Source organism: Poecilia mexicana, unplaced genomic scaffold (genome assembly GCF_051168715.1).
Source record: "Poecilia mexicana isolate PSO_F unplaced genomic scaffold, ASM5116871v1 scaffold_20, whole genome shotgun sequence".
Lineage (NCBI taxonomy): Eukaryota > Metazoa > Chordata > Actinopteri > Cyprinodontiformes > Poeciliidae > Poecilia > Poecilia mexicana.
Window position 1 is genome coordinate 22968871 of NW_028263389.1, and position 26880 is coordinate 22995750.

General features: G+C 38.6%; 3 long non-coding RNA genes across 3 annotated transcripts; 1 reads left to right on the forward strand and 2 right to left on the reverse strand.

Annotated features, from left to right (window-relative positions):
- Window positions 1-344: 344 nt before the first annotated feature.
- LOC148153481 (uncharacterized) lies at window positions 345-2376 on the forward strand. Its single transcript, XR_015761693.1, has 2 exons — window positions 345-899; window positions 2061-2376. It is a non-coding gene; the product is annotated as an uncharacterized LOC148153481 (long non-coding RNA).
- Window positions 1973-3458, reverse strand: LOC148153482 (uncharacterized). The gene is made up of 3 exons (XR_015761692.1): window positions 2686-3458; window positions 2539-2591; window positions 1973-2326 (listed from the first exon to the last, which is right to left on the reverse strand). It is a non-coding gene; the product is annotated as an uncharacterized LOC148153482 (long non-coding RNA).
- A 6270-nt stretch (window positions 3459-9728) lies between these two features.
- Window positions 9729-14272, reverse strand: LOC106903823 (uncharacterized). The gene is made up of 2 exons (XR_015761714.1): window positions 13855-14272; window positions 9729-9892 (listed from the first exon to the last, which is right to left on the reverse strand). It is a non-coding gene; the product is annotated as an uncharacterized LOC106903823 (long non-coding RNA).
- Window positions 14273-26880: the final 12608 nt, after the last annotated feature.

The following is a 26880-nucleotide window of genomic DNA, read 5'->3' on the forward strand; positions in this document are numbered from 1 at the left end:
TTAATACGTATGTAAAATTTATTTTTCACTACCAGGTGGAGCAGAAGCGAAGCTCCGTCTGTCAAATATTACTACCTGTAGCGTAGCAGCGGTTCAACAGGAGAGCAGAACCAGCGTCTGACATCGCAGCTCGAAGACTTAAATAATTTTGCGGGTTATTTGTTTAGCTTTCTGACCGTCATGCTAATCCGGGTGTTTGTAGCTGTGCGCTGCTTTACCTGCTGTCTGATCCTCCGTATGTCTTTTTTACTGCAGTGAGCCTCGATGTAGCCAAACTCCGTCCAGTATGGCATTGTTTTTATGCCATATTAGCTTCGTTGTGTTGATGCGTTTTGTACGGTGGCCCTGAGGTGCAAAACACTACAACATTAACGAAGCACAATTACAAATTACAAAATCACTACAACATTAACAAAAACACAACGACATTAACCAAAACACAACGACATTAACAAAAACACAACGACATTAACCAAAACACAACGACATTAACAAAAACACAACGACATTAACAAAAACACAACGACATTAACCAAAACACAACGACATTAACCAAAACACAACGACATTAACCAAAACACAACGACATTAAGAAAAACACAACGACATTAACGAAAACACAACGACATTAACAAAAACACAACAACATTAACGAAAACACAACGACATTAAGAAAACGGAAAAGGTAGGTCCCAGTGGAGACCTAAGGAATCGCTGATTGGACTACAGCTCGTTTTACTTCTGAACCGGAAGTTTTTCTGGAGACCCTTTTCACAGTGATGTCAGACAATGGGCGCCATAACTCGAAGAGATGTATCTTTACTTCTGGTGTGATTTTGCCTCGGGAAACCTGACTGAAAAATTCACGGATACTCATTATCTTAAGGATATACTAAAAGGTAAGGTTAATTACAACAGCATTTACGTGTTAGCCGTTATTACTCATTGTCAATCCACCATTCTCTAACTGTATATATAATAAACAGCCTCCGATCGGAGAATAAACCAGCTAGCAGCAGCTTTAGCCACAGTTAGGAAACATATACACGCCTGCCTGTCAGTGCTGTGTTGTTACGTTTCACTAAAATCACTGACATTTTCCAACAGTTGTTTAGAAAAGCATTTTAAATATTGACTTACTGGGAATTACTTAGCAATAGTAATTTGTTAGCTGGCTAACATTACGTAGCCTTTCTGTTTTGGAAATAGAACGTATTTAGGCTCTAATCTTAATCAGATTTTTATAGTATAGACTGGGGTTGCCGCCTGTCACGTAAAATGCATTATCGTCACCCTCCTCATGTCATACGCTAGTTTCACCACCCTCTCAGTAGCGACATTACCTGTAGTCTCAAGTCCAAAACCTGACAGTTATGCTAAACTGAGAAGTCAAACTCTTGCTAAGATAGAGACACGAGTAGGAAGATAGATAGATATTAAAGTTTCATTGGAGGAATGTGATGAGCTCTACTCGCATATGTTGGAGCCTATTAACCATTAGATTAATTTATTTTTTGCGAAATTAATTTTCGCAGATCTAGGTTATGTGAATGATAGATCTATTGTATATTTATTTATGTATTTATTTTTGCTTAGACCCTCTTCCTTGTCAGTCAGCCTCCTGCAGTGATTAACAGGCAGAAGCAGCTGCTGGGGTTGATCTGATTGTTTGGTGGAGGAGTGAGGAGTGAAAAGGTTTTTGTACCACAAATTAACGTTTATATTTGAAGTCAACTCAGACATTATTTTTTGTTACTTTTATAAGTAAAAGAAACCCCTTTCAAACAGGACAAGTCTCTGCGAGTGCTTTTCATTTTTTCTTTGAGTGAGTTGAAAACCTCCTAAAAGACTACTCTTGCATTTTTTTTGGACTTTATTATGATGCAAGAGTGGCCATAACAATATATATTAGCTCATTAACTTCACATTTCTCCAATGAATATTTATCAAAGGTTATGATTAGAAGGATAAATTTCTTTTACTTTGTTTTCCTGCGGTTGTAGACTTGGCAGTAGAAAATTGATAATATAGGAATAACACCTTTATATCCCTTTTAACAGGTTACACTTGATTCTGCTGTGGTGCCTGTGGAAACGAAGTGCATGAAGTTTGTGCTCAGCTAGGAAAACCCTGTGGATCACATGGTGGGACTTCTGCTTCAAACTGCTCACTACAGTTTACCATTGGCTCTGTCATCCACCAGTTCACTGCAGACTGGCACCAGTTCACTGCAGTTCACTGCAGACTGGCACCAGTTCTCTGCAGACTGGCACCCGCCAAGGATCCTACATGGATGTCTTCTTAAGTTGTAAACCCTGAGTACATACTGTTAAAATAAAAATATACCGTTTGTAAATAAATTTTCTCTATCAATGACTTAAATTGTTAACTGTGATAATTATGTTTGTGTAATGTTATATATATATATATATATATATATATATATATATATATATATATATATATATATATATATATATATATATATATATATATATATATATATATATATATATATATAAAAAATTCCCTTCTCACCCTCCGCAGGTGGTCTCTTTCATCCTCTGAGCCCTGGGAGCTTGAGGGTTCTGCTGCAGTATGTATATATATATATATATATATATATCTATTTATATATATGAATCCATGTACAGTGTTTAATGTTTGCAAGAAACGGTCACAAACCTTATGTCTTTGTTCCACAATGGCAGCTTTAATAAGCTCCTCTCCTTTCTCATTTCCTCTCCTCCACATACTTCGTTGCCAGATGTGTAAGATTTACAAAAAAAGCAATTTAAATGTAAAAGTTGCACATATGTAGATTACTCAAGAGAAGCTATTTACACTAGTTTTTACAGAACTCTACACAACGTCAATTTATTAATAGATACATATTGATATTAATTAAAGGATAGATATACAAAGATTTCATTTCTAACAGCTGCAGTATTGAGTGTTCATCCAAGAAGTGTGACTTGCAGGAGCAGGGAGGCTCTGTACTGGTTTCTCCTTTTAAATCAAGAGGCCCATGATAGTTTGATGTTAGGCAGCAGATGTCCCACAGCTGATTGACTGAACCTGCCATGGACAGAGGAACAAGACCATCCCAGATATGGTAGGCTAGGTAGGCTACTGTTGAGAAAGATGAACAAAACAATATGAGAAATTATGAATCACATCAGAATATGTAAATTATTTGGCAGATAGCGCTTAAGTCAATATTTAAAATGCTTTTCTAAACAACTGTTGGAAGATGTCAGTGATTTTAGTGAAACGTAACAACACAGCACTGACAGGCAGGCGTGTATATGTTTCCTAACTGTGGCTAAAGCTGCTGCTAGCTGGTTTATTCTCCGATCGGAGGCTGTTTATTATATATACAGTTAGAGAATGGTGGATTGACAATGAGTAATAACGGCTAACACGTAAATGCTGTTGTAATTAACCTTACCTTTTAGTATATCCTTAAGATAATGAGTATCTGTGAATTTTTCAGTCAGGTTTCCCGAGGCAAAATCACACCAGAAGTAAAGATACATCTCTTCGAGTTATGGCGCCCATTGTCTGACATCACTGTGAAAAGGGTCTCCAGAAAAACTTCCGGTTCAGAAGTAAAACGAGCTGTAGTCCAATCAGCGATTTCTTACGTCTCCGCTGGGACCTACCTTTTCCGTTTTCTTAATGTCGTTGTGTTTTTGTTAATGTCGTTGTGTTTTTGTTAATGTCGTTGTGTTTTCGTTAATGTCGTTGTGTTTTTCTTAATGTTGTTGTGTTTTTGTTAATGTTGTTGTGTTTTTGTTAATGTTGTAGTGATTTTGTAATTTGTAATTGTGCTTCGTTAATGTTGTAGTGTTTTGCACCTCAGGGCCACCGTAGTTTTGACCTGCTTCAATTTTCCCCACAACACGCAAACTTCCCCATTCACTCAGTGCGTTATAGTTCCACATCGCTTAGGATTTGTTGCTGCGCGTTTGCGCAGAGTGAAGGAAAGAGGAGACCAGCTGCACAGGCAGGCTGCGAAATGAGATGATCGGTATTGGCAACAAGAGCCAATGATCGCTGATCACCGATCATGCACTTTTTCACGAAAATCGGCCCGATTATGATCGGTGACCGATCGATCGGCACACCTCTAGGTCTCAGTGATGAAGACTAACAAAACTGCACACAGGAGTCGTCTGACTGATGAGCACCTGCAGTCCATCCTGAGAATCTCCACAATATGAGGGGCCGTTTAGGACAAAATTTACGTTTTGTCTCTCACACACTACCAGAAACTCTCGCACACTCCAAAAATTACGTTTCGTCTCTCACACACTACCAGAAACTCTCGCACACTCCAAAAAAATAGCCACGCACACTCAAAAAATACTAAAATGTCACACACACACAAACGTTAACTTTCTCGCTCACATACACTACTAACAGCTCGCACACACACACAGACGTTTATCTCTCACATACACAAGACTAAAGTTGAACACACACACACACAGTACTAAGACTCGTTTTTTGAATGTGTGAGAGTTGTCACGGAAGAGGCGGGGCATAATTTTTGGATCAAACTGCGCATGCGTAGATCCTAAACTATAATTTTCCATTTTTGACTCACTGTATGTTGTATTACTTAGTATATTTGTGTTTTTAAATATATATAAATATATTGAAACTATCTTTCAATAGCTACCTTATATTAAACTATGTTAAGGACAAATGTCAAACATAGTGCAAATATTTTGAAAACAAAGTAAAAGATCTTGCAGGTATATTAATCTCCTTCCTCCTTCATCAGAAATGAAAAATTATAAATGCACACTATGTGTTGGGAACCTGTGTTTGTTGACTGACTTTTATTTGTCAGGCTTACGAGACAAAAGCTGAAAAAAGATCGATTTTCTTCACTTTCAAAATAACACAAAACAGCGAAAAAAGACCTCCACACCGGACCTCGTTTATTTATGTATGTATTTTTATTTTGATAGCTGCCGATTAAACTGAAAGTTACACATTGACATGATCATATGAGTAGTTTTTACCGAGAAATCGATCAGAAGCGCCGTGAAAATGGTCATATTCACCGGATCCGCGTCTCTGCAATGCGCGCTCCCGTCACAGGGGGAACAGAATTTCTCACAAGACCTCTTAATAATTCCTGTAATGCTGCCACCCAGTGGACAGATTGTACTACAGCAATTTTGCTATTTTTAATCAATCAATCAAATTCATTTATTTCTATAGCACATTTAATCTACAAGAAAGTTAAACGTTCTATATATATTTAAAATATATATAGCACAAATATACTAAGTAATAGAACATACAGTGAGTCAACAATCGAAACTTAAGGTTTAGGATCTACGCATGCGCAGTTTGATCCAAAAATTATGCCCCGCCTCTTCCGTGACAACTCTCACACATTCAAAAAACGAGTCTTAGTACTGTGTGTTCAACTTTAGTCTTGTGTATGTGAGAGATAAACGTCTGTGTGTGTGTGCGAGCTGGTAGCAGTGTATGTGTGCGAGAAAGTTAACGTTTGTGTGTGTGTGACATTTTAGTATTTTTTGAGTGTGCGTGGCTATTTTTTTGGAGTGTGCGAGAGTTTCTGGTAGTGTGTGAGAGACGAAACGTAATTTTTTTGAGTATGCGAGGCTACTTTTTTGGAATATGCGAGACTTTTTGGTAGTGTGTGAGAGACAAAACGCAAATTTTGTCCTAAACGGCCCCTCATACCACAACACTGGACCTCACACCAAACATAGACAAACTAGTTGCCAAAAAAAGATTACAAGCATCCAGCTCTGACAAAATGCCATAAGAGCAAAGAAAACTGAATGTGCTGATTCGTTATTTGTTATTGCTGAAAAGCACAAATTTTGTTTATATTTCCAGGTTTTGTTTTTCTTTATTTCTTCAGGCGTCTTGTGCAGCATGTTCATATTTCTAACTTATGTAGAGCAAGATATTTCAAGTTATTTAAAGTTTATTTATTCCAGAACATTCCTCTGTGTTTTTATTCATATTTATGTTCAAAAAATATTTAGTTTTAGTGTCTTCAATAAATGTTTATTCTGTTTGGCCCGCGACCTAAAGTGTGTTTTGAATTTTGGCCCCTGTGCAATTGAGTTTGACACCCCTGTTGCTGTGATGCTGTGACAGCTCTGGTGGAACCAACTAGACCTTGTCCGAAAAAACAAGAACAAATCATCATCATCCTACCACTTCCTGTCATCTTCTTTGTCGTTTTCATCAGTAGTAACATCCTGCTGTTTATCGCGTGATTCGTGATGTGATAAATGTGTTCCCATTGCAGTTCTGTGAAATACATGTATGTCGATATGGGTGAAAAAACACCTCTGTACCCTAATTAGCAACAGAGACGGGAGTGAGTCGGTCTGCAGATGTTTTATATGAACCCAAGAGAACGTAAGATTAAATCTGTGTGTGGGCAATTACTATCAATATCATGCTAGGATGACATTGAAAACTAGGAAGTTATCCAGTCCCAACCTTATCAGTGTGATGTGAGCAGCGGTGATTAGAAGCAGTTTTTGAAATAAATCTAGATGTAGAGTGTTGCTCTGTTCTGAAGAACCTTTTTTTATTTTAGCAGAACCATTGTTCATAGATTTTACTGGCTCTATTTTCTGTGCCTGTGGCTATGGATGTAATCGGACACCCAGATTTAGTGTTTGACATGTAAGCTAATACTAGTGCATAAAAAATATTCTGAATGGGTGAATTAGGCTCATATAAATCCTTAAGGCAACGTTCATGTAGTGCGTCTTGAGATTCTTTATTTGTTGTTTATTGTTTCTCATCCACACCAATAATCTCGTTGCCAGTTATTATCATGAACCAGAAACATTTTTTTCTTCTATTTTGGATCTTTTATCACACTGGTATTAATTTGTCTCCAAACAACCTTTGCATCAGATCTTCTATCTGTATGACACACAAAACTGGGTGTTGCCTTGAGTAGTGTGGAAAACTGGCTTTAAAATTATTAACTCCACTATGACAATCTAATTCTCTATACCTTCATAAAGCATCCATCCAGGAATAAAAATAACGTTACATTATAAATGGCAACATCTCTAATAATGGCAGCATCATAACCAGGATGTCCACCAGCCTCCCCTCTCGTCTCCTTGATGTGAACTAAAAGAACTGGAACACGATTCGAATCCCTCTGTCAGGAAAAAGTGAGGCGATGAAAGAAAAAGACATTTTTGTTATGCAAAGTCATGGCAGGTTGACGCCATCCGATTATTAAAACACCTGATCTAACCTGATTCTCTGAAAGGGATAAATGTATACTCTCATATTGTTAGTACTTGTAAAAACCTCAGTTCGTGTCTTGTCTAAGGACTTCTCACTTAAGTGCATTCTGACTCCAAAACACACAGTCACAGTTGGCAGTGTCTGCGTCTACTGGCTCATGTTAAGATTCTCTTGTCTCATCCCAGTGATTTGTGCCGGGACTATAATAATGGGGGGAAAGAACTGAGGACTACAGTAGATCATTTAATTAAATTACATTTCCCCGGACAGATCGCTGTGTTGTTATTTTTTATTATCAGGGACAAGTGCATCTAGACTTAACTAGATGAATGGTTGTACTTGAAGAAATCTGTCTGATGGTAAATGAGACAGGTGTCCCCATGTGTTTGACGGGGCCACAGAGCACCAGGAAGTGATGAGAGCAGCACAGTGGAAGTGGAACTGCCTTTTGGAGACTAAACCTTACAGAAAGTTATTACTGCAGAGAAGGGCTGGACAATATCTGTGGTGACAGGAGGCACTGCAACAAAATGAGGAAACAAACAGCTGAAGATCATGCTTTCATGTTTCTCTGTCTGGTTTTGTTTTTCACTCCATCTCTGTCTATTGGGATCATTTTGCGGCTTTCAGACTGAGTGGAGCAGCATGACAAGAAATACAGACATTATGTAGCAGAGGTAAAGTTGTAAAGTCTCTTTTTCTTTAAAATGCACTGACTCTAATGACTCATCACCTTTGTGGAAAACTTATCACAAAAGACAAATTACCAAAAGGAGAAACATTTCATTGATATTCTTACACTAATCAATCAGTGTGTGTGTGTGTGTGTGCGTGTGTGTGTGTAGGTGTGTGAGTGCGTGTGGACGGGGGGTTAAGGTGCTTATTTTGATATTTTCTATTAAAATGTAAATACAGTCATATTTTTTCAATAATTAAAACTTCTTTCACAATGTTTTGGCATCAGAAACAAACTAACAATTTTACCTCTGAATTTCCTGGGTATATGAATAATTTTGAGAAAACTGTCTATATCTAAAAAGAACAATATATAGAGTGATAGACACATGATCAATATCAATAGAGAATACATCTGACATAATATTCAATATAGAGAACATTAGCTGAACTCTGATCCAGAACCGCACAGCATTCTGGGATATGTAGGAAGAGAAAAGGTTTTAGCTGCTCGACCTCTCATGGCGCACTAAGCAAGATTGGTGGCGTCAACTAACTCACTCACTCTTTGGTTACCTAGCAACAACCTGTTCAGTAATGCCCCTTTTCCACTGGCTTTACTCAACAACCCGGCTCGGCTCGGCTCTGTTTCGGAGTGACCGCGTTTCCACCGGCCCACTTGGCTCTGTTGCAGGGTACCGCCTCCTGGTGGCGGGGGGGTGTAGCGCCCCGCCTCCAGGAGCTACGTGCTGTGCTTCGTTACATGCGACCTAATGCGAGTTGTTGTTTTTCTGATACAAAAGAAGAAGAGAGAGCTGAGCTATTTTTTTATAACCTGATTGAGATTTTTCTGAGACTTAAAGAAAATGTGACAGTGGGAGGAAAGCAGGTGGCTCAGACGGTTCAGGTGAGCTAACGATGATTTTTGTATTAAACTACGATAAAACTTGTAATAGTGCCGAATATACATGAGCTAATGTCAGTCAGGGTGTTGCAAATAACTTACAAATATCAGAATTAATTCATAATATATTTCAATGTGTTTTCATGTTGGTAAACTGCCGCCGCAGACCACCGTGGTTCTTCGTGCAGCCTTTGGGTTGTAGGATCTCATCAGTGTCCGTCTTCCTGACTGCTGGTCGGTGTTTACCTTCAGGATGTCCAGAGACCTTCACCTTTCTGGAGCAGGAATCACATGAGCTCAATATGCTAATGAAACATTTCTGATAAAAAAATGTGTCTGTTGTTTTTAACTTCTCAATACGTTTAATTATGATTCACCTGATGTCCAAGGTATACTGAGAACAAATAAAACCATATTCCTTCCAATCTGACTGGTTCTAGTTCCATGTTTTCACATTTTGGACACTAAGAATTTAAAGTTTAAACTCAGTCTTATTTATCACTAATTAAGGTTACAGGTTTTGGAAACATTTTCTCCCTTTCTTACATTGAAGATTCTGCAGGAAGACAGATAAACAGTGAGTGGATAGAATGATGATGTATAAACTAGAAACTAACATGATTTGGGTTCTTGTTAATAGAAACTCTGATAATAATGTCAAAATGTTTGGTTTGCTGAATAACGTATTCAGTTTCGGATGGCTTCATTGGTAATCTACAATGTTAAGTTCAATGAAATATTTATGTAATATAATGTTATTTTCACTCTGGCTAAAGCTCCTCACATTTTGGGAGGATTGTATTAGGAGTTTGATGCCATATAAACTACAGTATATACAATAATGTGTGGAGTGAGCAGAAATAGAGACTTTGTTCACTGAGACACAACAACTTTTATTTTTCTGTTCGTCTCAATTCTCCATGGAGCTCTGCCATATCTGCTGGTAGCTGCTTCCTCCTGAAGGAGATCCTGTTCTGATGGTTCTCCTCATCGTTCTCCATCATGTCAGCCATGTTGCTCTCCTTCTGCTCCCTGGGAAAAGTAATTAGATGTTATAGCTTATGGCACATAAATGTAGATAAATAACAGTTACTAATGTGGAAGTTACATACACATAAGGAATTATTTAAACTAGGGCTGAAACGATTCCTCGAATGATTCGAGTACCTCGATTACTAAAATTCCTCGAGGAAAATTTACCTGCCTCGAAGCTTCGTTAATTTATGTTTTATTAGTTAGCGCACCGTGTTCCGGCCGGGACTTCATTTCCGTTGCGCGGAGCTCTCACTTCCGCCTCTGAGTTGTTGACAAAAGCTAAGTCTCAGCGGCATAAAGTCCAATCTTCAAGATTGGCCCGTGGGGATTTTATTGATTGATGATAATGCCCGACTTTTTATCGTTTTTGGGGAACCAATAAGCATCCTTAACATGACTGGGGGAATGCCTGGAGTACGGCAGCATTTCTCCTCCGGGGCTGCTGGTTGAAAGCGAACGGCGGGAAGAGCGCTGAGGTGAGCGGATAGCCTGAACAGGGCGGGCGGCTGAGTAGCTGATGCTTACCGTGTAAATGTAGCTTTACCGACGAACCGCACAATAAATTTCATATCCCGGTCTGAAGAAACGGGTGGCGGAGCGCATCGTACATGGCTGGTAGATGAGTTTCTGAGTGTGACCAGTGAAGGTGTCGTAAATATCCCGTATTGCTTCCCCCCGTGTTCGTCCCCCGGTCTAACGGTTCGTCAGTCCGCTGGTCTATTTCCTCCCCTCCATCTTACGTTCGTTCATTCGCCCTCTCCTCCCACTCCAGGCGGCATTTCCCGTATTTTCAAACCCAAAGCGTGACAGGTTAGGTGGCAAGGTGAGTTTAATTAATCTATTAAACTCACTGAAGATGAATACATAAACTAAAAGCTGGATTGTAGACATTTTTTATAAGCATATTTGTGAGCCTGCCTCTTTGTTATTAAATTCAATATAATTTCAGATTTTTCTATAACTTTTCTTCTGGTTAACTTAGAAAGTGAGCTATTATTGTTACAGGTTAGTTTTCTAAACTACAAAAAAGCAACTGTTAGGGATGCCCAAATATGAAAAATTGGACTGATATTGATATCTGATAGTAACACCGGTATTATGCCAGATTTACCAATATTTCATTTTATAATTTTTTTTATCCGATTACTCGATTAATCGTAAGAATAATCGATAGATTACTCGATTACTAAAATATTCGTTTACAACAGCCCTAATTTAAACAGACATGTTACTTTATATATACTGTCGAGAAAAGTCGAGCTCATCCCACTTCCCCATGCTGGAGATTTTAGTTTAATAATAACAATAAATAAAGTTATCTTTAAAACTGATTATACAGGTGACATCAAGACCCAACAGTAGAGTCAGACGGTAATAAAATTAATCTGGTTGTGTGTGTTGTTATTGTGTCCTGCTTTAATTGTACTTTTTTCTATTTAATCATAAAAAATCATAGTCTGACAGAAGGAAAGTTATGAAACAGGAAAAGCAGGTTTCCTGGAAAAAGAGGAAGTTTCCAGCCTGCAGTGATTAAAATAGTTCAGACTGCTCATTTTGGGCATTAAAGGTTTAAAGAATAAAATCTAAACATTTTGAGTAATTGGATAAAACCCAGAGTAAAATACTTAAATTAATAATGATAACTTATGATTAAGCCGATAATTAATATTGGTTGATGTTGGTTTGATTATAAGAATATTTAACACTTACTCTTACACTTATGGAAGTACTTAAAGGTGAAACAAGTAACTGTAACATGGTGTCAAATGATTAGAATAATGAATTATTCTTGGTTTCTTTTCAGAAATGTCTGTAATAACTCACATCATGATTATAAGAGTAACTAATAAGTAATGGTTATTATAATATTATAAGTGAATGCTAAATCAGAGAAACTAAAAGGTTATAAATGTGATTTTGACATTGAACTGGAAATGGTGTAAAGTGTGTAACTGTAACTAAAGGTCACTGATGTTGTGTTGGAGGTAGATGGTAGGTGAAAGGTCAGGTGGAAAGAGGAACTGATGGGAGAGCGGAGGTGTCCAACGCCTTATTGCTAAACTTCAACTTTCCTAAGAGAAGGTTAGACACAAGAGGACTGTTGAGCAACCTGGGACACTGGTACAGACATCAGGTCATGTCCAAAGATGGTGATGAATATGAGATTATCGGTCCAAGCAGTCAGCCAATGAGACAAAGCTAGCCAATGCAAATGCACCAAAAGGGTGGGTATGTCCTATATAAGGTGAGTGCAAAGAGGAGTCTTTGGTTGGATCCTTCAGGCAGCTTCGAGCCAAGATCGAGATGGACAAAGAACTCTGCAGCTGAAGAAGAGCCGGAGCCACAGAGCCGAAGACTGTTCTGCACATGGGGACCAACCCGTTAGCCCTGCAACATGTGGCTTCAAATTGCACTTTTCTCAGCTGGGTTCGAGACCCCAAAGACAAAGCCAAAGACAAAGACCAAGGCAAAGATGAAGATAAAGACAAAGATAAAGAACAATGGCAAAGAGGAAGAACTGGTGTGTTCCTTCCATGAGACCAGCTCTTCTACATCTCCATGGACCAGAAAGATCGTGAGACGAGGAGAAAGGAGCTACAGAGCTGCAAGACAAGAAGGAGAGGACCACTACGTGCATGAGGAAGTCACCCTGAGGCCCGAGATCTGCCGCTCTGACTCGGTACTCTTCCTGTACTGGGAGCCTCCTGCTGCTGCAACACCTTTTTCATCATCAGGCCAGTTCTGGGGTTCAAAATGCCAAACACCATCCGTCTCTTTCAAAGTTTATCTTTTTTAGTTCACAGTGTCAGCATTAGGGAAAGATAGGCTAGATTATTGATTTTACTTATTTGATTATTTCTGCTACTGATTTAAGCTGTACTGACCCTTGCAAAACTGCCTTACTAATAAAATAATTAGCATCAAGAAAATCTAAAAGATGTTGTGGACATTCAGTTAATGAGTCACCTTAAAGTTCTTTGATGGTTGTAAAATAGCTATGAAGTTTGATTCTGGGAGGAGAAAGTGGAAAATGTTTTATAGGTTGCTTTTAGCCAAAACTAAAACAACACCCTTGGGACTCGCCCGAGTCACTAAAACTAACCTGGTTCAATAACAAGTGCAAGTTGTAATAAGAGAAAGAGCGACCGTTAACAGGTGTGCTCTGTGAAACTAGCTGATTCCGGGCTGCTCTATCTGGCTAATTCACAGGGTGAAAAAGGGTGGGACATCTGGATGAAGGTCATTAGAAACCAGGCTAGTCTTTCTCGCACCCAGCTTAAACAGAGTTTACTTCAGTTCTGGGTAGGGTAAATCTCGGCAGATTTAGGAAACTCAATTCACCCGTTAGACGGAGAGCTGGTAGCAACATCTCCCTCCTCTCAGAAGAGGAAGTAGAGAGAGAGAAGGGGGGGGGGAGGTGTTGTGCAACAACAATACATGCAAACACTTTATTTTTCCATCCAACCATACAGAACTATAAATAACTGGAATAGTGTAAATTAAAGACAAAATGTAATTACTTGTAAGTTTCTGACCTATGCATGCATACAGCCATGGATAAAATACCACCATCGTTTTCTTCAGGTTTATTGTTCATTCTACAATTACTAATTCATAATTTGATTAGAGAACTGATATCTAGCCATTTTACAATAATAGGATGTAATAAAATATGTTTTATTATCTCACAACGGGGGAAACTCAGATGCAACAGCAAAATGAGAAACAATCGAAGCACGTAGATTCACACAAAGATAAGAAACAAGGGAGGTAAAATGCTGTACAATATTGAGTTATTTATAACTGTAATGTGCAACCGAGTGTCTTCAGAAAATGCGCATGTTGTGTTTGAGCAATAAAAATACAGCAGACTTTGTGTTTTAAATGTCTTCCATGACTGTATGTATGCAGCCTTAAATGTAGTAAAAACCAGACAGATATATCTCCAAACTGCTCACCTGGCTGGAGAGCAGCAGCGGCGTCAGCTGCGTCTGGTCGGTGTTCACCGTGGGGCTCCGTCGCTCCGAAGAGGCTAACGAGGCTGTACATTCGCTCCACTACTGACAAAAACGACTCATTCCTCACGGCTCCATCGAGATGCCGCTGAATATTGAAATCCAAACAAAGAAAAAAGCCGGCATCTTTTTTTAGTTAACGTTTGTATCTTCCATCACTTCCGTGTTGCAGCGAGTTTCAAACGTTGCGCCTTCATTTTTCTTCTCTCTCCGCTGCTCCGTCTTGTCCACGCCCTCAGCCAATCAGTGAACAGCAGCGAAGCTTGCGTCACCTACCAAACCAGGGCCGGCCCGGCTGGCCCTGCTCTGAAGCAGGACCCTGAAAAGCAGGGCCAGCCCCGTTGAAAAGGGCTGGTGGAAACGCATTTAAAGCGAGCCGAGCCGGCCGAGTAGAGCCGGTGGAAAAGGGGCAATAGACAACAGGTTGAAAAGGACTAGGAGACAGGACTTTAACGCTTTAATTTCACATTGAATCACACGTTGAAAATTTTAACATAATTAATTACATTCATTTTTTTTTTACATACACAGGTTTCAGCCAGAACCTTTATATTTGTGTGTTTCTGGTATACCCATAAGTCTGACGCACAAGCAACATCCAGAAACAACAGTGATGGATGATGAAGGCGCTTCTCTTTGGGGTTCATTTTTGTTTCAAAAAACTGATCTGATGAAATGTTGGAAAACACTACTGCTGTGTCCAAGTTGTGCTAAAAGGAGCTAGCCTCTCAGAGCTAATTACAGCATCTCAATGCTAAACATGTAGCAGCAGCACAGCCGTCCCCAACACCAGTGACGTCAGTAACACATTGCAAAGTAACGTGTTACTGCTGTTGTACCACTTTTTTCAGTAATGAGTAATCTAACGCGTTGCTATTTCAAATCCAGTAGTCAGACTACAGTTACTTCACAAAATCACTTTGCGTTACTATTTTCTATTGTAATTTTATTTTATTTTCTCTACGCATCTTGGGGAGCCACCGCTGTTTCTATGCGACAGTATCAGCAGCGACAGAAACGTAAACAATGGAGGGAGATGCAAATTTCGTTGCTAGTAAAACAGGAACTATTTTGAGGTTCTGTCACCAAGTCCGATTATTTTAAACAGCTTTGGGCTTGTTTTGTTTCTAAAGTTGCTTGTAAATTTAATGAGTCGCAGGCCTTTAAAATCCTTCTTAGATTTTTCCAGACAATAGTGGGACACACAAATTACAAACTTTTTTGTTCTGTTGTAACCATTAAACAATCTCCCCTTCAGTTCAACCTCATAAGTGGAGACACATTGTGGATGTTACTATTATAAAATAGCTTGCAATTAAGTTTTGGCAAAGATCAATGTAATTTTCACAGGTGGCAGAGCGTTGTTGTTAACAGCTGCTGAAAGTAACTTAAAAAAGTTACTTTTAATGTAACTTAGTTACTTTCCAAATCAAGTAGTCAATAATCTAAGTTACTTTTCCAAGGAGTAATCAGTAACCTGATTAAAGTTACTTTTTCAAAGTAACTGTGCCATCTCAGCCCAACACTAATGTCAGAGTCCACATTTCTAAAGAAGTTCCATGAATGATCAGGGCTTACAGGAAACACGGCTGCAAACAATAACACTTTGCACCAATGTGTTAGTTGGAGAACCTAAATAATGGATTAAAAACAAAAATATTTTTGTTAAGCTCATGTGTCAATAATTTAGCAACAAAAAGGCTTCTTGAATTGGGAATGTAACTTATTTTGTCAATATATGGCATGATTAAAATGTGATTAATTATTAATTACAAACCCTGTAATAACTCGATAATTTCAATTGGGTCTCGCCACTAAAAGGGACATTAAAACTGCCCTTTTGTATCATATTGTTGTGGGTGTGTAAATAATGTCCTTTTCAAACATCAAAAGCAAATTAAATCTATTGATTAAAAGTTTAACATGGAAGCTGTTCATCCATCACTGTGCCACCAGTGTGATCTCTGGAGAACACGCTGTGCTTCTGACACGTCCAGGGTGGCTCCACTAGTGTTAAAATCTGAGCCATGGCTTGAGCTCTCAATGATTCTTCAAACATCCCCCGTGGCAGAGCAGAGATTTAGCATTTAAATAGATGAACACCTTGAAGTCCACCAAACCAGTGAGGGATTCTTTAATATTTGAGTATCACAGCACACATACACAACAGTCCTGCCTTTTGGCCCAGAATGCTAACATAAAAAAAAAAACACTCTTCCATTCAGAGCTTTTCTGGGAGCAAGAGAGACAGGAGGAAAGATGGACGGAGTGACTGAGCGAGAGAGAGAAGAGGGAAGAACAGAGGCAGAGGACGATGAATCGGAAAAGGTGAGACACTGAGGAAAAGCATGTTTATATTGCTGCAAGGACAAGAGATATTAGCTACAAATTATTAATGTGGCTGCTCCGCTGCACATCTCATGAGCAGGGTTCAATTTGTACCTTGAAGACAACATCAAGTTGGAGAAAAGCCCTTTAGAGTGACAGGCGCACTGAGCAAAATTAGATAATGGAAAGAAGACAATAAAAGCACAATGAGCTGAGGGACCGTGTTACTGGAGCTGAAAATAAGCACAATAAAAACCTGAGCACAAATCCAGCTGACACAATTAGGTCTGTGATGTTAAAGTGAACTTTAACATCAGAGTCCACTACAGAAACTGAACAGGTTAAGTAGGACAACACAGCACAATGCTGGCCACCATTGGTTTTTACCCCACAGCAGTGCATTCTACCCATGTGCCTCACACCTCCATGGGGGACGTTACAGAAAAGTTCACTACAATTATCAACTTTTGCACATCAACAGTTTTGGTTAAAAATAATTTAGCATGTTTGCCTTTTCAGGGAGGATACAAGATCTTCTGTCTGGTTTATATGAAAAGAGGACATATTGACAAAGGAATTGCTGAGAAAGTACCAGATGTGAAGGAGAGGAAGTCACGAACACACAAGTAAGAAAGGCCACAAAATCCGGAACTTCAAAATGAAAGTTTGAAAGATAAAATTCACTCATTTTAAGTAAATAATGGTGTAAATTTGTTACTTAATAAAGTGCATTTTTAACTCTGTTACACACTAATATCAATCCCATGGTAGTACTGTTATCTAGATCGATCCGTCCTGCTCTCCTGTGCGTTACAGTCACTAGCAACAAACGAGTTAGCATGTAGACCCTAACCTACTATTAACCAGAACAGCTTGTGATCTACTGCCCCTAAAAATAAACAAACCCAATATTTAGAGATTCTAACTCTCAACCCGATGCCCTGCCTGGTGATGGAGAAGTGCTTGGAGACATGCTGGTTTAGTTGACAGTTTAAAACTGAGACCATGTTTACACCCAACCAATGCAGAGATGGAGGGATGGAGGGATGGAGACGGATGGAAAATCTAAGTTAAGCTGGCGTTGAAGGGCAAATGCAGCAGGCAGCTGATCATTGGGAGATGAGTAATAAACACTCTGATTGCACACTCAAGATCTGTGTGTGTGTGTGTGTGTGTGTGTGTGTGTGTGTGTGTGTGTGTGTGTGTGTGTGTGTGTGTGTGTGTGTGTGTGTGTGTGTGTGTGTGTGTGTGCGTGCGTGTGTGTGTGTGTGTGTGTGGATAATGTAACCTGACACATGGATGCAGTTCTATTTAATGAAGAGTGAGCAGTTGTTTCTGGGTCACAAACTCAATGGGAGAAGTAGATTAAGCTCATAGGACATTGACATATCTATCTGATGCCAACACAATGCACTGAGATAGCATGGCTACTTATGGAAATTATTTGCATTTTAAGGTTTTTTCAAATTGTTTACACTGTTAAAAAAAGTACAAAATGAAAAATACATACATTAAACATTAAAAATGCATCAAAACATGGAAAAAAGACGATCAATATGATATTCATGCAATATCAGGGCATTAGTAAAGCATAAGTGTTCCTGGCATTTAGTAGCACTAAAGCCAAAACATGTTGTGATGACATGAATTATGACTTGCCGTGTTATTCCGACGGTTTTTGATGAGACAGGGCTGCATATACATACTGAATGAACATTAAAGTAGCACACGCTCTTAACCACTTATCTTCCATTCACTCGGTTTTGCACACACATACAGCAGAAGTGCTCAAGTGGTCCTCACACTCTAGAGTCAGCTGAATAATTCAAGACAATTAATGCGAAGGCTGAGGCCCCGTCTCCATTTGTTCCATGTCAGAGTTTTGCTTTCTTGTTTTCAGCACTTCTCCCGATGCTCCTCTACAATAGGTCCTCCATCTTTCTTCAGCTTCATTTGTTCAAAGGAAAATTTGTGCTACTACTACACTACATATTTTTTTGCTTAAATACATATAAAATTCAACATTATGTGTTTTTCTTTGGTGCTCTGGCTACATCAGCTTCGCCAAATTTTATCCTTGAAATATAAAGCAGCAGCAAATTATATTGGTGCTTTCTTGGAAAACAGATTCTGCAAAAAGTGTTATCAGGAGTCACTGTTAAGAGGTATGAAATAAATTAGCCACTAAAATTGTTTGAACTGTCAGTGTGTTATGAAGGATCTGAAAGATTATTAGTATTTATTTTTTATTTTTTTGTTATTGAACATGCATTTAAAACATTTGTACTTTTGTTTAAAAATGATAAGCCAATAGATAATTCATCCTAGCAGAAATGTTCTGGTCATGTCCGTCGTGTCCTGAAGTCAGGGATCTCCAGACGGTGTGATTGATACAAATGTCTATTTCTGAACATTTTCTTCATTGGCTTGACATGGTTCAGAGGTCACGAGTTTCATTTTGTACAGGTGAGAGTAAAGGGCAGCCATCAGACTAAAATTTCAAATTGGAGATACAAGCACCGTGTGGGTATCAGTGGCATCCGACCCGTGTGCATTCGCAGTGACTCACCGTCGTCTTCCATCGCCTCGTCCCGCCGCGCTTTGTCTCTATATATATGATGGCACTGAAAGGTCGAACTTTTCCAGACTGTAGCAGCTGGCTGACTGCTAAAGTGTAATCAAGCATGCCAGACCATTTCCCCAAACTCACTCTAACAACAAGCCAACCCCCCCCCCCCAACCAACACACACACACAAACATGTCCAGCTAGGGCTATTTCCTGTTGATGACCCTTTGTCATTTGCTGCACATCTATTCTCCTTCAGTAGTGTTGATGGACATTCTTCTAAATGTAGCACTACCTAAACACAAAATCAGTATTAGAAGAAGAGAGAGAAAGAAAGATAGACGACAAAAATAATATTTAGAATGTTTCCCATCCAGTTCCCCAGAGCTTAGAAAGGCAGTGGTGACTTCAGTAGGAAACCAGAATTCACCAAAGATGAATTCATACTTTTCATTTTCAAACCTATCAGAACCATTAAAGATTACCCAACTGAAGTTCAGTCCGACTTGATGGAGAACATCTTTGAAGATCAAAGTCATTCCACAGATCATAACTTGGATTTAAGTGCAGATTTTAATTTTAGGCTCTCTGTGGTTTAGCAGATAACTATTTTCAATAAAAAGTTTTAATGTTAAGATGAGGTGGTTTTTCATTTGTATTGAAATAGATGTATTTCACTAAACAGCAATGGAATCACTTTTTTCACACGAGTCACATGATCAACAACTGGATGTTACTACTGGCGCAAACCACAAAGAAGACAACGATAGGAAACAGTAGGAGGATGTTTTGGTTGTTTTTTTCAGACAATGTGCAGCTGCCTCCACCAGAGCTCTCACAGCTTCACAGTTCATACCAAGTTATGTATCATTGTTACGCCCCCAAGGTCTAGGGGTCCAGGGGCGGTAACATAAAATGTGTCCAGAGCGAAAGTGTAAAGTAAAAATTATTTATTATCAAATAAAGTTTCACAAAACAATACAATTTAACCCAATTAATGCAAAACAAAAGGGATTAACAAACTCAAGAATGTCAGGTGCAAATTAAAGTTACAAAATGTCCAAACAAGTCAGTTCAAAGTAAACTCAAAATAAACCAAGAGGGGAAAACAAAAAACACACACAAAGGGAATGCTAAGGGGAGCACCAAGCCTCCCAAACACGAGCTTCTAACTTGTAGTTAACTAGAGCAAAGTCAAAATTGCTGAACTGGACAAGCAAAGACCAAACTAGCTTAAAACCTGCCTAAAGCAGTTGCAACTACCAAACAAGAAGAGGCAGCTTCACAAAACCTCTTCAAAATAGCTGCCCCACTAGAGGAATGGATTCAGGAGCCTTTTATAGGGTGCAGGTGGGCCTCATCAATGGCTGATTGGCTTGACAATCCTCTGCTGGTCCAATGGTGTAGCTGCTTTCCTACAGCCTTCAGGCAGCCAATCAGGGAGATGTGCCCTCACAGCTGAACCTGCATAACAAGAAGGGAGCCTGCACAGCCTCAAGAGGCCAGGGGCCGTAACAATCATTCTAAGATGTTAAATCCTCAGCTCCTCTGTAAGATCACCGACTACAATTCCCCCAAAATGCAGCACATAAAGCTGCTCTGAAGTAGGCGGGGCTTGTTGCTCCAACGTCTGAGAAAGATGCCAATATCTCCTCTGATGGCTGATAGGTGATGAGTGCTAGCATTGTGGCTGAATTATGAATATCTCATGTAACTGCTAACATCAATTGCTGCCATGATTTTAATGACTCATGTGAATGAGCTTACACAAGTGTAATGTTAGTTTTATGTCTTATTTAATGGAAACCCAGGGGTAGTGAAATTGTGATTTTGGGCTTCATAAGAATATCGACGAAGATTTGCATACATTTTTAAAGGTAAGTTCCAATGGTAAGCCAGGAGGGTCAACAAAATGCAAACACAAGCTATGCTAAACAGAAGTTATGATGAACTTGGTAGGATGACTTCCATTGCAGATTTTTGCTGTTTTGTTTTTGGTTTTTGCATTTTGTTGACTCTTTTGGGTTAGTGCACTCTCCTCTACAGAAGACCAGCACATCCGATGCTAACAATAGCCTAGCCATGCTAATGGCCAGCAGAGGAAGAAGGCAATCCAATGGGAAATCAGCCTAGGCATGCTAGTCAACGGTCTGTCCAAAGTTAAAATAAGTGAGTAGTCTCCTCCTCATTTTCCAATGCTAGTTACTCAGTTACTGGTGCCGGCCTATATGAGAACTCTTCTTTAGCTCCTCTGTCTACCCTCCTCGAGCAAACTGGATCACTTCAAACAACCACTGCTCACTCACCTGTATATAAAGCCCTCCAACGTTCCACAACTCCAACCTGGAAAGAAGGACAAAAGGAAACAATCACCACACCAACATTCACCAGCACCTGCCAACCCTTAGCTTCAGTGGAAATACTCACGATCCCCTGAAATGGCCCCCCAGGCCCCCCACTGTCTGTGAATCCATCTTCATCCATTTAACAGCACGTTTTATTCATTCCAACCTCAGATAATAACCACCTCTCCTCTCCTCTCCATCCTCTGTCTCCTCTGAAAAATCCACAAGAGTCATCTCTTTGTCCATTATTGTCAATGAACCTTTCAAACTTTTCTCTTGTCTTGGTAATTGTTGCTCGCACTAGAGTCTTATTTTTAGCCAACATCACAGAACTCCTCCCAACCCGTCCTGCATTCAGCTAATGTATGTAAAATGTATCCCATTTTCTTCTTCTTCACACTCAGACTCTACTTTCTGTTGTTGATCTGTCACATAAAATGACATTGTAATATAATGGTTTGACAAATCAGAATTACAAATTACATTTGTAATTCTGGTAATATTGTACCAGAATTACAAATGTTACAGTTGGGTCCGACTAGCTAAGATCATTTTATTTAGAATATTTACCACCTTATTGCTGACTTAAGGTCATAGTTGTTTGCATGAAACACAGTTTTGATAGAATAAAGCTAGACTTTTGCTGGATCTTTCTTTTGACTCTGAATCCCAATATTTGTGTTGCCATGTTTAAAGCCTGCTTAGCCTTTGAGAATGTTGCAAGCTCTCACAAATTCTCATAGCAACTGGTTGCTTTTACTCTCTCATTATGTGGTTTTGTTGTTTTGTGAGAATGGATGAGCAGCAGGATAGATGTGACAAGTGAGTGATAAGGGAAGCAAAGAAAATGGAAGAGGGAACTAATTGCTTCAAATTTTGATCTTATTACAAACCCAGTAAGAGGGAGAAGAAGAAAAAGAACGAGGCTGAGATTAAAAGATCTAAGTGAGAAAAATGACAATAAATGCGATTTCAGTGAGAAAAATGGAGGAGTGATGTAAACTTGAGTGATGCATGGTGAGAATAAAAAAGAATTGAAGGAGAATATCAAATGGAGGACTGTAAAGAAAAAAAAGATACAGTCCATCATCCACAATAGTTTCACTGTGAAAAGAGGAAGGACGAACTTTAAGCAGGATTTATTGTCAGTGTCTAGTCGCTGGAATAAAGCTTGTGGTATAGATCATCATGGAGGACACACAGAAATACACACACCTGAACCATGTGGGGTCATCTTGCCTTCGTTTTCCCTTCAGTTCCCAACGTCCAACCCTAAAACTGAGCAGACAGGCAGACGACCCAAAAGGTCACGATCAAAACACCAAGAGGGAATCAGCAGCGTGGTGGTGATGTACAACCCAGTTCACAAAGCAAGAAGTTTCACTTATTTATGAAAAGAAATTTCACAAATAAATTACAGACGATATTTTACTTTAAAATACCAGCTACCTCAGTTATTCTTCTGTTGTCAAATGATGTTAGATAATATATCAATCAAGTTTATTTGTACAGCACATTTCACATTTCATAAACATAAAAAGCATCATAAGCACATTATATAGTCAACAGTTGAGAAAAGCAGTAACAAACATTACATTTTGTCAAGCGCCAACGTTAAAATCATATATCCACATCAAATATGTGGCTCAGTGTTCCAGTTATTTAGGGGTAAAAGCGACTCTAAAGGGTTTTGGCCTCCATATAAAGGAGCTCAGTGTTTCAGCTGTTTTACAGTTTTCTGGAAGCTTGAGGTTCGTCATAATGCTGCTTCTCTGTGTTTAGTAATAAGTCTGTCATAATAAGACTGTTGGGCCTGAGACAGGAGAGACTTATGTGATCACAGATCATTTTGTTCATCCACTAATTGTAATTTAGCATAATTTAGGCACAAAATGATTCTCTTTATGAATCGTCTTGGTGCTGCACTTGCACAAGTTTGTTTTATGCATGTAAGTTACAATAGATTTGAGAACAGGAGAAAATTAGCTTCCAGATTTTCAGACGTTCACAGGAGAATAGAATTTTACCAAAATAGATGAAATTATATTCAATGCATATGATCAAAAGATTTGATAGCCATTATGCCTGGATGGATTGATGTCATAAAATTGCCCAATATATTAAAATATAGTATGTTTTTCTTTTAAACCTTTCAATATACAGTGTTTGCAAAACTGTAATAACTGATAAATATATTTTTGTAATACAAGCATGTAAGTTCGTCCCAGGGTGCAAGAAATGCATTTAGCTTATGATATCAAAATGATGATAGTAGGTTTAATATTTTGTATTGTAATATTTTCTAAATTGTAAAAAAAAAAAAAATTAATTCCTGCCCATCAAATAAGAGTTTTCATAAAATCTCTTTTCAATAATTAGCATTTCATGTTTAATAAGCCTGTGACAGACTGGCGACCTGTCCAGGGTGACCCCGCCTCTCAGCTGGAACATTAGCTGGAGAGGCACCAGCTCTCCTGACCCCACTAAGGGACAAGGGTGTGAAGAAAATGGATGGATGGATGTTTAATAAGCACAAACTGATCAGTTTTCATGTGTATGTTATACTTAGGTAGCTCAAAGAAAATAAAAACAGCAGAAATCAGCAAAAGTGGCTGAACTTGAAAGTTGCTTCTTTTTAACTTGAAATGTTTTATTTAAATATGCTGCATTGTAGCTGGGGCTTCAATAAACGCCTCACAAAGTTAAACCCTGACAGCAGCCAGACATTACTTTGTAAGACAGAGTTCACTTTGACAAGAAACAGAGTGGCATTTTAATATCAACATTTTATTTCATTCCTATTATGTACCCAAGAGCCCACTTCCCTCAGAAAATAAAAATATAATGTTAAGAAAATAAATTTCAAATATTATAGTTTTAAAACGTAACATGTCTTGATTGAAATAGCCTAATTATAGTTTTAAAATTAGTAACTTATTCTTTCCTATTGACCTTTATGTTGCCTGTAGTCACAGCAGATGGTTTGCTAAGATCTTTTGAACTGCCCTTTGTCTGTGTGGGAAAACAATCAGGAGAAGTTCCAGTTTTCACACTCATTTGTGAAAAGCCATAAAACAGCAGGAGTTCATGTGAGTCTCTGCTCTCACTTTGTTTAGACAATGGGTACAAAGGGTCTTAGATCGTGATTTGCTAGGAGTTTTAAAAGGGTCAGAGACGGCTCCTGGTTGGATGAGCAAAGGTACGCCTTATTTGAATAAATTAAAGACAAGAATACACCTTTACTATAAAACTTTCTACACAGGAGTAACTAATCAGATTTGCTCTTGCAATTCTCCAAAGACGTCTTTGCTTTTCTTTCTTCCTTCTTCTTTTCCATTTGTCTCAGGTAAATGAATGTATGTCTCTGTTGTTCTGCAGTTTCTGTTGTAATTTCATACGTTGTCTTCTATTGGATTAAACTCTGTAATTCTGTGACGTCTGCACTCGTTGTTTTCTGTGTGGCTACACGCAGCCCGCCGGGAGAACCTGGGATCCGTAAGAAGATTGAGCCAGAGAGTTTTCTTAAGAAATATTATAACCTAAAATCTTCTTCAACAACAATATTAGTTGTCCTACTTCGCTAATCTGGGAGAGCTGAAGTTTCAAACAGTCAGCAAGACGTCAAGCTGCCATCTTGTTGGAGAAGAACGTCATTAACTTTCCATTGTAGGCTGAACTCAGCAATTTCTAATTCAAATTCTAGTGACAAAGTACTATTGAAAGTTTAGAAGGATTTCTATTCTGTGAAATAACTTTTTTAACAATGAATACATCTCATAAAGTATCAGTTAGATCTGATAGTTCATGTATAATCATAGCAACTTCAATGGTTTGTAATATCACATGTACAGTCAAGACCAAAGGTGTGGAAGAATAGGCTAATGCTTATATTTCATATAAAACTAAGATTGCACAAAGACTGGGAAACATGGCAGTGACAGTATTATGCTGATGGGAAAACCCCATTATTCATAAGATTTGTATTTCAAGCAAAAGAGGATTTTCAAGAGAGCAAAAAACTAATTCATCCACATTTTCACATGTGATTTATAAACATTAGTAAGATTAACAAAAATAAATAATTAATTTGGCTTCCTGTTCACAACATGCACCACTTTTGTATTGTATGCCATCAAAAATGTCTAATAAAATACACAGCAGATTGTGGTTGGTGGATTACAAAGAGGTGAAAGTTATTCAAAAGGCATGGATGCTTTTGCAAAATACTATTGCAAACAGTTAAAGGTGCATTATTAAGTATTTGCCAGCTCATTCAAGTAACTATGTTACCTTCAATTGTTATAAAATAAATTTGACTTTCTAATTTTATAATTTTAGCCCTTAAAATTGGGCCCCTGTCTCTTTAAGAAACTCCTATTAAGAAATGGCTCTTTCTGAGGCTCCACCTTTAGGATTTATTCACCGCATCACTCCTCTATTTTCCATTTACCAAAGTTTTTATGAGCGTTTCACTGAGAAGTAGCTTGAAGGCCGGGCTATGTCTACCCACGTGTTTTGCTCAGCTGATTGGTTGACATGGGAGATTAAAGGATTTCTCAAACATCTCAAAGCAACACTGCATGTATGTTTTTAATGAGGGAATATCATTATAACATGGTATAAAATAAGAAAAAATGATTTTACTTAATATTGCCCCTTTAAGAACAACTTAAACACCTGTGAAAAGTCAAAGAGCCACAAACTTGGCCCACTTTTAGTTATTTCCATTCAATTTAGCATGCATTATTTTCTAAATTTAGTCCTGTTTTGGGCTCACTGTACTTGCACGACCCCAATTTTACAATAAACTAGTTTTTATTAGATCAGTCTATTAAAAAAATGCTGTACATTTGTAGTAAGATGTTATTCAGAATCACAGTTGTTGGAAAAGAACAAAACCCGAGACGACATCATAGTTTTAATTAAAATGAAGAAACAAACGGCTGAGGCAGAGTTCAGAGTGCAAGGGAGAACACAGCAGACTGTATCACGACGAGAAGAGCCTTTGAGACAAGCAACAAGATTGGAGAGACAGATTCACGGTTAGTGATGAGCTCCAGGGGTTAAAGAAGCAGGAGGTAAGTGGAATAAGAGCGCTGAAGATAAAGATGATGTCTAGACGGCAGAGAATACGTCTCACTGTGGGAGCGTTTCTGATTGTGATCACTGTGGCGAGGTTACAGGTCTAATTAACGGAGGGACACAACAATCATGCACCATAACTGTGATAACACTTTAGATAAAGTTAGCAAGGATCAAACGTTTTGTGTCTGGTTTTAAAATCTGCCTTATTTTAGGTCATATGTGGTGATGATCTCAGCCACACGTAAAGAGAAAGCAGGAATGTCCGAAGTGCAGACCAATTTTCTGTGGAGTTCAAATTTGGCCTTCCAGCAAACAGAGCGGATGCAGACGGACACTTTGTAATTTTTTAGAATGAGATTCATAGAAAATGTTAGGTACTTTCATTGGCCTTGTTTTTTTAGCTTTCATTTTAGTAGTTAGGAGAGCCAGAGACATCCAGTTTCATTTTACTCAAAATCAGACTTGGGTGCGGCAATTTATTTAACCTGGTTAAGTGCAGCAGGAGTTCAAGTTCTCTGTTTGTCAAAGAAATGACGAGGGAATTTTGTTTGTCAAAAACTAAAAATTCTTGCAGTTTGTTTTTGATGCAGCAAAAGCCAGGAAGTAAACCTGCGTCAAGGACTAAGGCCTCCATATGTGGGTTG